At 43.7% G+C, this 12,623-nt stretch overlaps 1 pseudogene; it reads right to left on the bottom strand.

Annotated features, from left to right (window-relative positions):
- Positions 1 to 5,783: 5,783 nt before the first annotated feature.
- Positions 5,784 to 5,902, bottom strand: LOC118614407 (annotated as a pseudogene).
- Positions 5,903 to 12,623: the final 6,721 nt, after the last annotated feature.

Below are 12,623 nucleotides of genomic sequence, written 5' to 3'. Positions count from 1 at the left end.
GAGTCTGAGTGTGCATGCATGTGTGTGTGTAATTTCAAGGGGATTTACTTTCCCTTACTGAGTGCTTTGTTTTTTAAATTACAGTTGAATTAACATTATCATCTACTTTTTACTATTTATTACTGAAAAAGGCTCCTGACATCTAGGAGGTTAGAGTCTAGATTTTGGGGTACACACGAATAACATATGTGGGGGGACAGAAAAAAACAGAGTGAGTCCATCATGTAATTATCAAAATACCCGTGGGCTTGTGGCAAGGATGAGTCCATGAGTACTTCACATCGGTCAGAACAGTGGTCCTCAACATTTTTGGCACCAGGGACTGGTTTTCCTATGAGAATCTAATGCCTAATGATCTGAGGTGGAGCTGAGACAGTGATGCTAGCGCTGGGGAGTGGCTGCAAATACAGGTGAAGCTTTGGTCACTCCCCTCCCGCTCACCTCCTGCTGTGCAGACCGATTCTTAACAGGTCATGGAGGACTGATACTGGTCTGTGGCCTGGAGAAGGGGGCCCCTGAATTAGAGTGAAGGGATGGAGGCAGAGAATCATAGTCATTTATTCACTTACGAGTTTTTTTCAAGGCAATTATGAAGTGCCTACTATGTGTCCAACATGGTACTAGAACCTAGGGATGGAAAAATAATAAGACTTTTTTCCTCCAAGTACTTCAATATAATAGTATGTATAAAATGTTAAAACTAAAGTTCACGTGGTGAGCTATAGCAAGCCAAGAATAGAAAGAAACCCCTAAACCAGACTTCAGAGCCCAAGAAAGCTTCCTGGAGGAGATGACATTTGAGATGCATCTGGAAAGAAATGAGCCACTGGAATGAGCCTTTGTGTTTTCATGGTACTATGTGGTTGATAAATTGCTTTCACAGGTCATTATCTCACATTATTTTCTCCATAACCTTTTGAAGTTACCAAGGTATGAAGTATTGTCCTTATTTTACATGTGGGACTGGGGGCCAACAGTGCCCAAGGTTAAATGGATGGCCCAAAGTCACACGCATATACCCTTAGGTGGCCAGCCTACTGCTTCCTCCTTCTGGGTTCTTTCAGCTCATTACCAGGTGGCCTCCTTACCACCCCACCCTTTGTTTTGCTGAATGCAGCTGAAGACAAGATAGCAATTTCTGATAATCCCAGGCAGACTTCCTGGTATCAGATGTGGGGGGAGCAGGGGAACACCTCAGAATAGCCCAGGAACCTTGTCTAGGACTCCGCCCCCAGGAAATCCCCAGTGTGGCCCTTCTGAAAAACAGTTTTGACCATCTGCACTGACGCTGAGATCCAGGTCCTACTCAGGGCTACCTTCTGGGTCCTTCTCTCAGCGTGACCATGTGCTGGATGCGAGGCAGTGAGTGGAAGTGGGGTGGAAAGTGTACTAATAGCTATGGCCTTTGCTTCTGGGGAATTCCACCCTCACCGTCAGGGCCCTTCACAGCTATTAAAATACACTTTCATTCTTTAAAATTAGGAAGTAATTGACACCTGTCAATAAGAATAATCAGATCTCTGTTCCCCTTATGTCTTCACTTTTCCCCTTCTCCTCTCCTGGGAGCCATAACTAAGATTTTTTTATCTGTCATTTCAATTATTTTTATTATGTTTAAGATAACAATTAAGTACATAAGCAATGCAAAAATAATTCTCCCTGTAAAACCTGACCCTTACAGATAAACTCCTGTAGAACCAGATGGAATCTACTCTATCTCCTGGCACTCAGGTCTGCCTCTCACATTTGTGGGCAAGGCAGGACTACCAGTGGAGGCCTCTTGCCCTCCACCTTCTCTTCCCAGCCCTGGGTCCCTTGGGTCTAAGGAAGGACTTGAAGGCAGCAGCAGTTGGGAGAAAAGGATGCAGAAAAGGATCCATACAAGTCTGGAAGTGGGCTCAGGATTACTTAGGAAGAGAATTCTAGGGCTCCCAATTCCTGAGTGTTGTCCAGAAGGGGAAGTGCAGTCACAGAGGACTCCTTGGCTGGAGGGAAGAGTCTGGAGTGGGCCAGGGCAGGGCCCTGTTGGCCCAAATGTAAGGACAATGTTGCTGGCGTCTTCCTCCTCATTCCACTGAGACAAATCAGTCACCAGATTTTCCTTTAACTTATTGACGTGTGGAATATATGTAGCCATAGGAAATAAAAGGCGTTGTTTAAGACTTTATTCCTTCCCCACGCCCTGTGAATAATATCATATTATACATATTGTTCTCCAACTTGCTCTTTTTTACTTACTCTGCAGCAAGGTTTTCCACATAGCTCTATGTTTTTTGTGCGTTTTTTTTTTTTAACTGCTACTTAGCATCCTGTGGGTATAGTTATACCATAGCTTCGTTAAAGATGAGTAGCATTTGTTTAGCAAAGGTTTTTGTGCTGTAACATAATATGGGCATTCCTGAAAAACCTAGCAATCTGAAAAATTGCACATTAAAAACAACAGGCTAAAAACAATAGAATTGGGTAAACCTTTAAAATTTATTAATTTATTAACCTTAGCAAAAGCAGTAATTGAAGACAAAACCTGGATAGGCCAGGCATGGAGCTCTACATTTCAAGGTGGCCTCCAGGGTTGTCAAAAGCTACACAAAACTATCGAGTGATACTGGTGCCTGCAGGTGATGAGGCAGATGGAAGTGGACTCCCAGCATAGGAGGAAGTGCAACCTGCTTCCTGGGATGAGTCTCTCTGGGGACCAAACCCCAGGTGCAGATATGCTTTTAAAATTTTCTTAAAATAGAGCTGTAAGGGCTCTTATCTCTGCAGAAACCAAATTGAGGGCTTTTCCCTTTCTTGGTGAAGGTTATCATTCTACACCCACTGTTTCAGCTCTCCTTGCCAGGAAAAATTTTATACAAACCAACCCAATTTTCACTTTATAACCACATAATTGCTCTATGTATCAGTTGTGGATGTGCTCTTTGGTATTATAGAAACATGTTGTAGAAGAAAAGATGGCATAAAGGTGACTAGAACATAGTGTATGCTCAATAAATTTTGTAAAAATGAGAGGAAAGGAAAGGAGAAAGGAAGGTAAGAAGGGGGCAGGAAAGGAAGAAGAAAGGGAGGAAGGGGAGGAGGGAGGGAACAGACAGTAAACACCTTTGGTTACGAGTGCCCACTTAATATCATTAGGCTCATTAACTTCTAAATCAGGGTGCACAATGGACCTCTGAAGGTCCTTGAAGAAATTTTTGCTGGTCCGAGGGAAAATAAAGACCATATATGTGAATAGAAAATATTCCTTGAATGACCTTCTTTATTCTGAGATTGTCTTACTTTTTGTTATTAAAATGTTCTTTCTTTGTGAAACAATAGCTATAGCAAATGGTATTTCTATATCTATATCTATCTACATATTCTCATTTGGAAAAATATGAAGTCAGCTTTTTACTGGTCATCAAATTCTTTCGGTGAAGTCTTGCTCATCCATCAAGTACAAAAAATCTGGGGCTCACTGAAATTGAGGCCATCCCTGAACTCCAAGTTAAATGGTCCCACACCATCATGCAGAAATGGTAGCTAGTTTACTTCTCAGATCCTAGACGCCTTCCAGGGTTCCGAAGAGGGAAATCTTGTCCTTCAACCTTCCAGTCTCATGGGAAAATGTAAATACTGGCATCTCCCTAAGTGTAATTCTCTCCACTCCAAGAAGAAGGATTACTTTAAATCTTGTTTGAATGTCATACTGTAGAAGTTCCCTTCAAGCATAACTTTTTATTTTTCAGAATGTAAATGGGGCAAATTTGGAGGATTGAGCCCCGAGCGTGAAGTAGATGCCTAGATCACCCACAGATCCCCCTGGTCACCCACCCAACCACCTCTTTAAAACTCCCTTTCTATCTCCCAGGATTGCATTATGATGCCTTTATCTACATGGAGGCAAGTCTAGGAAAGAGGGAGAGGCTGAAACAGAGGCTCAGGGAAGCACTGTTTCTGAACTGAAAATATAACTCCTAAGTGTAGCATGCACCCAGATTTCTCTCTGGTTAAAATAAATCAAAGGCAGGCCAGGAATTTCCCCCAGTGTACTATAGCCCAGAACATTGGTCTGAGGTACCCTGGGCTGACTACTATTGCTGGGCCTGGGCCACCCTGTGCAGTAGACACTCACCACGAGTCCTGGTCTTGAAGGCTCCTGAGCTGTGCCAGCAGTGGTGGTCTAATCAGGTGACCTTGCTCTGAATTTCAGGGTACTCACCTGTAGATGGAGGAGGCTGCCTGCAGGATTTCACACGCACCACACGTTTCACGGCCCTCCCATCCCTGCCCAAACTGAAGGCGGCAGTTAATGGACAGGCTCTGCTAAGAGTCAAGGACAAGTCCAATTTCAAAGTCCTGGAGGTTAGGGGGGAAAGTGGGGAGAGTAGGAGAGAGAGAGAGAAATAGCCTTTGAAATATTTATTAAATTTAAAAGCCGAGTGCAGAACAATACTGCGTTATCATTTGGAATAAAAGGAGTATATAAGAATATTTTTACACATTAGAATGTATGTGCAGAGAATATCTCTGGAATGATATATAAGAAACTGATTTGTTCTGGTAACTTTGAGGGCAGGGGACTGTGCTGGGGGACAGAGATATAAGAGAAACTTTTTATTACATAAATTTGTGTCATACAAATTTTGAACTAATCCAATTTTTGAAATGAACTTACAAGAACACCCTGGCTCAGTCATTTACTAACTACTGGTTTTCTGGCAAGTGATCTAACTTCCAGTTTTAGTTCCTCCTCTAGAAAATAAAAATAATCACCCCATAATGCTAAATGAGAAAATGAGAAAATGAGAAATGAGCCCAGTGCCTGGCACGCAATAAGCCTTGATCAAGTAGTAACCAATTACTCATCAGTCATGTAGGTTCTTAGCTCTGTATCTTGAAGAAACTAAAAAACAAACAAAAAAAAATTGGAAAGACAATCTTTGCAAGAAACAGTTAACCTCTGTATAGGGCACGAGAGTAGACGAGGAGGTGTCCTCCATCCTGTTGCATTTCCTCTCCATCACAGCCCAGTGGTGGGCAGGGGTGGTGGTGGGAATAGGAGCTGACTGGAAGGTCATATCTTGGGATGGCAGGGCAGGACCTAGAACTCAGGTCTTACGACCTCTGGTCCTGACTCCTTTAGGTCATATTTCTCTCAAGTGAAGGCCATTTTGTATTGGTTTGTAAGGTCAGGTTAGGAGAAAGGCCTAAAATGCTCTTCTCACTATGCCCTGCCCCCAACTCCCACTCTGGATGAGTGGGCAGGTGTCTGATTGGAAGCTAGTGAGAAGAAGCCCAGGATGGGGTAGAGAAGTAATTCTGCTTGACTCATCACTTAAAAACAGTTCAGGGATATCCTCTCTAACTTCCGGCCCACTCATCATTTGCAATTTCTTCATGTGGCCCCTCCTAATTTCTATTTCCACTTTGGGTGGAACCAATTCTGAGAGCTACATAGGTAGTTCTCTCAACTTTAAAGGAAAAGTGTTGGAGTAGTCAGAATATTTAAATCCTAGGACGCTGGGCTATAAGGCTATGGAAAGGACATCTCACATCAGTTTCCAATATTACAGAAAAAGGTCTGGAGGAATGAGAGTGATATTATCAGGGTCTCACAACCTGTAGTACAATGCTGAGTCTCAAATCCAGATCTTCTAACTCTAAGACAAGTAACGATAGAAGTTCTCAAGCTTTATTTATTTATTTTTTTGTAAGTGAGGCAAGGACCTTGTCAGCTTACAGTCCCTTTACTTATTTATTTATTTATTTATTTATTTATTTATTTATTTATTTATTTATTATGCCTACAGTATCTGGTCTTCCTAGGTGGTCTCCCATCCAAGCACTAACCAGGCCTGACCCTGCTTAGCTTCCGAGATCAGATGGGATCGGGCTTGTTCAAGGTGGCATGGCTGTAGACTCTCAAGCTTTTTATCCACAGAAAACAACACCAGAATGATTTATGAGGACTCATTTGTGTCTCTCTGTTGATACAGGGGGATTGGGATAAGTAATCATGTGTTAGTACTAATTTGCCAGGCAGGGTGTTGAGTACAAGTCATTAAACCTCACTAAGGTTCATGGAGGTAAACATCACTAGCTCCACTACACAGATGAGAGAACGGGTTCAGAGAGCTTAAGTCACACGTCCCACAGCTAGTAAGATGTGGATGTAGAGGTTTCCTGGGTTGGTGAGAGGTGAAATGAAGAACTGAATATGAGCCAATGTGATCTATGAGGCTCTAAGGATCACTACACACTTGTCACAGCTCTTTCACAGCCAGTGGTCACGCCCTGCTTTGTGAGTTCTGCCCTCCTGGTTGTAGAAGACTGTGCGACAAGAGCTTTGTAGAAGACTTGCTCCTTTGAGGTAGTTCAGCAAAAGACTCTGTCCCATAGTGGTCTTCTGTGTGGGATGGTGACCCAGTTGGATCCTTTCCCTTGGAAAGTGTGAGTCCAGGAAATGAGAAGCGAGTAGCTATGAGCTGTGTCGTGAGCAATGATGAGCTATGTTGTAGATTGTCAGGAGGCCTGATCTGCAAAGGACTGTGCCCCAGAGGAACCTCTCAGCACAGTGGCTGAGTTTCTTCCAGAGATTCTTCTGAGTTCACAGAACCCAAGGCTCCCCACGTTCTTCAGCCTTCCAGGATCACTCTTTGCTTTTGCGTTCCAGTCATACTGGCTGGGGTTCCCCATTCTCTAAGGCTGTAGGAAATCCCATTGTTTTTGAGATGCATCGAGGAATGCATACACATTCCAGACACCTACCAAGGTGATCTCTTGATACCTCAGCCAGCTGCCTTATGCTTCTCAGTTCTTGTCTTGCTGCGAGTAAAAGAGGGGGAGAGGAATTGAAGACATGTACAAGGGAGTGATTATAATAATTGGCCATGGAACTTAAGGTTGGTAAGAAGGTAAGATAAATGGGCGGGAGAATCTGATGGTGTCCAAGATGATCGGAATTAAGGTTTTAGAGAGACTAAAAAGACAGGAGGAAAAATTAAAGAGTGCAATGCAAGAAATGGAGATTATGGTGGGACTGAAATTATTGGTAATACCTGGGTCTAGTGTATGAGCATGGGAGTAGGTGACTAAGGTATGGCAGATGACAAAATCTTTAGAAAGAGGTATTCAAAGAACTGTGTGTACTGCATACCAAAATCTCCAAGAGTTAAGAGGTAGGAGTAAGGACTAGAGAAAGTGACAGTGAGCTACGAGCTAAAATCATGAAGAAATGATGGAACATGACCCACTCCAATTAGTAGGTGTTAGTACATTTCCCTGGGACAATCATTTCTTTTCTGAATTCTGATTTAAAGATAGATTGTTAGAAAGGGCATAAATTTGCTATGAGTTTAACTCCTGGGTAACAATCTTTAATTGCTCATACTTATACCCCTCCCCGCAACAAGGTCTTTTGTTGGCGGTGATGGTTTTATTTTGTTTTGTTTTGTTTTACTATTGTAGGAAGAAAGAAGAGGTGAGGTTACTGATTAAAAATTATAATTATTCCTGCCCCTGCTTTGGAATATATCTGAATTTAATATATCCCATAATAGACCAAAATACCCAATTTCTAACATGCACCTTTGATCTTAAAATACATGTCCCACAAGAGCCTTGAGTAAAAAAGCTTTTTCTGATGCCAAGGTTTTGTTTAGCGCCTTCTTTGGTGCCCCAGGGTGTTTATACCTGAGACCATAGTAAGATGTAAGATGGGCAACAAGTGTACCTTACTCCTGTAAAGTGGGAGAAGGGGAATTGTGAAAGGAGATCCAGGCAGATCTAAATGGCAATGTGCACCATGGAAGTTGTGGGTCAGGAAACTGATTCCTTTAAATAGTTCAGACCTGCATACCTCTTGGGAAGTCTTGACGTACTCCAGTTAGAATACCACTGGTCTATTTCACACTGGTCCTCTGGGTTTCAGTATACATATCTATGAAATTAAGAGATATAACATAGTGGTCCCTAAATTATATTCAAGCTTTATATATTTAATTACAATCATTAAGCCAGGGTACTGGATAGCCTGCACATTTTGAGGCCACTCCTGTCTGCTAGGGAAACATTGAATAGTTTGGGCAATTCCCAAGTACACTTGACCCCAGTTGCCGCCCCCACCCCCACTCCCACCCAGTTCTGCCACCCCTCCTAGCTGAATGATCTTGGGCAAGTTTACTCATCCTCTGGAAGGTAACAGTGTGCATTCAATAGCAATCCTGCTGCACAGACTAATTACAGTATAGCATTTAAAAAACTCTGAATTCTCAAAGGAGGTGGTTTTCAGAGGCTGGGATTATAGGAATTATGTTTTTTATGTATGTGGTGTTTGAGTTTTTGCCATGAAGAAGTATAGTGCTGTTGTATACATGCTAATATGTACATTAGCATGTATATTTATTTTCATATTTTTGAATGTTATATTTTCTGTGTTTTTGACTTGAATGGTACCAACTCAGTTGAAATAGCATAATACGCAGCTTGGAAACTTTAGCTATTATGTATTTCTGATAAACTTTTTAAATGGAAGAATTAGTTCTTTTTTAGTAAATGGAGTCAAACATGTATAAAGGGAGGTAGAGTTGACAAGGATGTCACCCTGCATAAAGGGGGTGTCTCCACCACACCCCTGCTTCTGACCTCTGTGCGGGCAGAGGTAGAGAGGAGGAACAAAGTTCTTGGGGCATTGCGGGGTGGATGGGGTAGAGGAGGCACAGCATTTGGTGACGTCAGGGTTTGGGCCTGGAGAGGAGAGACAGGAGCCAGGCCTGGAGGACAGGAGTGGCTGAGCTGAACTCAGCACTTACTGGGGGAAGTGGGTGGCTTGAGTTTTACTTTCAGTTTCATTCAAAGTCGTTTCAGAATGAAACCCATTTAACCGCCAGATTTCTCAGTAAACCTGTGTTCCACCCCAGCCCAGGTTGTTCAACTTGAGCTGGAGGGTGGGCTGGGGCAGGTGGGCAGCAGGAGTAAAGCTTCCTGCAGGGTGTTGCCTGGACTTGGAGAAGTCAGCGTCTGTGCATACCAGCAAATTCTCACAGCGGGGGCCCCTGGTACTGACAACAGGTCAGTATACCTCTTTACTCCACAAATTGGGGTCTAAAAAGGATCTTTAGACCATTATTTAGCACCTAATGTGTATCAGGCTGACACTGGGTCTTCAAAGATATTCATCCCAGCTGTGACACAACCCTTGCCCCAAGGGAGCTCACAGGATAGAGGGAGAGGAAAAAGGAAAGGAACAGGTACAGAGTGATGAGAGGTGCCATTCACGGTGGCCCACTCTGTGCCAGGTGCTTCACTCAAGTTATTTTCAGAATCTTTACCATGACTCAAAGCCAATGCCTCTTAAAAGTCGAGCCATGGACTACCTATCAGAATGCAGATTCTTAGGTCATGCCCATGCCACTGAATCAGAATTTACAAGAGTTGCTTGGGTTTCTTTATTTTTGACAAACATCATGACTGACTCTCATGTACCTCAAATACTGAGAACTCCTGCCCTAGAAGGGTAGATATTTTACCTTAGTAGATTTTACCAATAAGAAACCAAAGCTCAAAACAATTAAATTGCTCAGGGCAAGCCAGGGCACATGTTATAGAAATGTGATTTTTCAATCAATGGTCGTTGATGCTAATTCAAGGCCAACAGGGGCCCTCAGTTTGGAGTGCTGTAAAGGAAACCTTATTCAGTGCAAACAGCTCAATTGTGATATAGCATAGCTGTGAGGTGGTCCCTCTCCCTCCAGACAGCTCTACTCAACCCTGCTCTGCTCCCGTCCTTTCCTGTCTGTTCCTCTAGGACATCTTCCGCGTTTCAGCCCCAGGTAGGGAAACACTGTCTTCAGAAGAAAGGGAAAGTGTACTAACCAAGCAAGAGGAGAGCTGATTTATATAGAGATAGAGAGAGGTTTCCGCCCATGATCTTTAATTGGTCTGTCCTCATGAAAATGAGAACTCCAAATTCTAATTTGATGGCTCCAAAAAGCACTGTCTTGATTGATCGAAACAGAGCCTCTCTGATTGGTTAGTGAAGATGCTATGAGGATATAGCTTCATGGCTCTGATTGGACAGGGAAAGTCTCAGTATTATTGGTTAAAATATGATTCTAGGAACTTCTTTAAAAGGGCTGGCTCAGATAGCAGGATTGCAATGCAGGCAAGCAGTTCAGTGCCAGAAGCAGGCATCTTAGTGCAATCTTCTCCATGAAGTACCTCTTGAGTAAGAGGCCTGTTTAGAAACGGCTGCTAGGCTTTACTTTTAAATTTGAGGCCAGTTAGCCACAGGAGCACTTCTTGGTAGCCATCTTTTTTCTTGTTGACAGATTCACACCCAGAGTTAGGATGATCAGTGTCCCATTTTGCCTGGGAAAATTTTGGTTTATGCCTGTTGTCCCCTCTGATTTACAGAAGCCCCTGGATTGGATAATAAATTATATGGCTACCGTATTAGGATTCCCTTAGACATTACTCTGAACCATGCTACTGCCCCTTCATAAATATCAGCTAATGTGGTTATGGGAACACAGAGAAGATGCAAAGGGGATAACCTGGCTGGGGGACAAAGTGGAAGGAGAGTGAGAGGCAAGTCAGGGTAGACATCCCAGCTGTGATACTCACCCAACTTCCTGCTCTGTCTTTAGGACGGTGTTAAGGGTGGAAAATTTTCAAATGGCCAACTTATGCTTCCATTGTTTAATGTTAAACAGGGTGGAGTCCTAGGAGATATTCTGTGCAAACATATGCTAATGTTAAGGGTGTAGTTATCCTGTGTAAAGATATGTTATTGTCCAGCCTCTGCTTCTGTACACCTGCTTGCTTGCTAGAGGGGGTTTTGGGGCTTTTTAAGCTCTCCCTTCTGGAGGCTCGGGGCTAATTCTCTAGTGGGGAGAGTCAGTCGCTGGCCGGCTAATAAAGGCTCATAATTAATCTCAATTGGGTCCATGGGTCTTAAATTTGATCACACCACAACAGACAGCATTGTAGACAATGGGTATTCCAAAGAAAGAAACAGATAAGCTCCACCTCTACTGAAAGCCACAGCCACAGCAGCCATTATAACAACGTCTAACACTTAATAATGCTCACTAGGTGCTTTGTACCATTCTAACCACTTTGCGTTTATCACATAGGGGAGTGTGGAGACTGAAGAGCAAGCAGAGAGTTTAGGCTGGGCAGCAAAAACTTTTGTGCCTGGGAAACTGGGATGACAATGCCCTATTGATCGAGGACCCAGGAGTCCAGACATTCAGCTTAGTCACAAAGCAATTTCTGATGCAGCCTTTGTAAATTCTTATCTTTCTGGAAGATGTGGGAAAATTTGACAACAAGATCTGATGTATTTGATGAAAAAGAGCTCATTTTTCCTTTTCCAGGGATCTTTAAGAACAGAGCTTCCTGCACATCTTGACTAGTTTAGATACAGCCTTGCCAGGAAGCAGGAGGATGGAGGAGATGACCTCTAAGGTCCCTTGGAGCCTAAGGGTCTGTGATCATTACAACCACATGTCAGGACCCGGAGACATTCCCGTTTCCTGTTCCTCCACCTGGGGCCCAGGGCTGCAGGGCTCCTTTGGCTGTGTATTTAGTAGGTCATGCCCTTTTCCCTGGGCCTCTGGCATCCTATTTTGGCATCACTGCCCTCTAAGAGCAGGCCCCTCAGCTCTTTTCCTGAATCTCCCTTGCATTCTACCTACAGAAGGAGCCTGGGTGTGGGACACAGGTCCTACTTTTTTCTCTCTAACACACACTTGGATTTTCCAAGCCCAGCCTGGATCTTTCCTGGAACCACACTCTTTCAGTGCCATGGAGCAGAATGCCCTCTTCCTAAAAGAGGCAAGACATTCTCCAAAACTACCCTTGCAAATTTGCATTCCCTCTGGGCTCTGTGGCTGAGGCTATGGACAGATGTGCCCAAACTGGACAGATGTGCTGACCCAGCCAAATGCAGATAAAACTCTGAGTGTGCTTTTTAACCTAGAAAGAAGACAAGTGAAGGGCATCCCTTGAAGACTCTAGGCCTACATGTACATTTCTTATTTAGATCATCCTGAATCAGGCAGCTGGAGGGAAGGTGTTGGCCCAGGGCCCAGCCAAAGAGAGGTTCCTTGGAGCCAGCTGCTTGGCTGGAGCAAAACTGACAGCTCCATAGATGGAAAGAAAGCCTATTCAGGGGAGAGGGGAAAGGGGGGGGGGAGAGAGATGTGGAGGGGAAAAGGAGTAAGAAAAGAGGGGAAAGGAGTGTGGAGAAGAGAGGTTGAAGATGAGGAGAGAGAAGGAAGTGGGAGAAGAGAGTAGAACATGGTGGGACAGAAGAAAGGAGAGTGTGTCGCTACCACATCAGCTTGTGGAAGCAAAGCAATTTTAGGGTAGAGGTTTGATCTTGGGTGTGTGGTGCGTTCAAATTTAAGACCCACCCCGGAGCCAATTGAGATTAATTATGAGCCTTTATTAGCCAGCCAGTGACTGACTCTCCCCACTAGAGAATCAGCCCCGAGCCTCCAGAAGGGAGAGCTTAAAAAGCCCCAAAACCCCCTCTAGCAAGCAAGCAGGTGTACAGAAGCAGAGGCTGGACAATAACATATCTTTACACAGGATAACTACACCCTTAACATTAGCATATGTTTGCACAGAATATC

The sequence above is a fragment of the Rousettus aegyptiacus genome, unplaced genomic scaffold (assembly GCF_014176215.1).
Source record: "Rousettus aegyptiacus isolate mRouAeg1 unplaced genomic scaffold, mRouAeg1.p scaffold_m13_p_2, whole genome shotgun sequence".
Taxonomy (NCBI): domain Eukaryota; kingdom Metazoa; phylum Chordata; class Mammalia; order Chiroptera; family Pteropodidae; genus Rousettus; species Rousettus aegyptiacus.
This window is presented reverse-complemented; position numbering and strand designations above follow the sequence as displayed.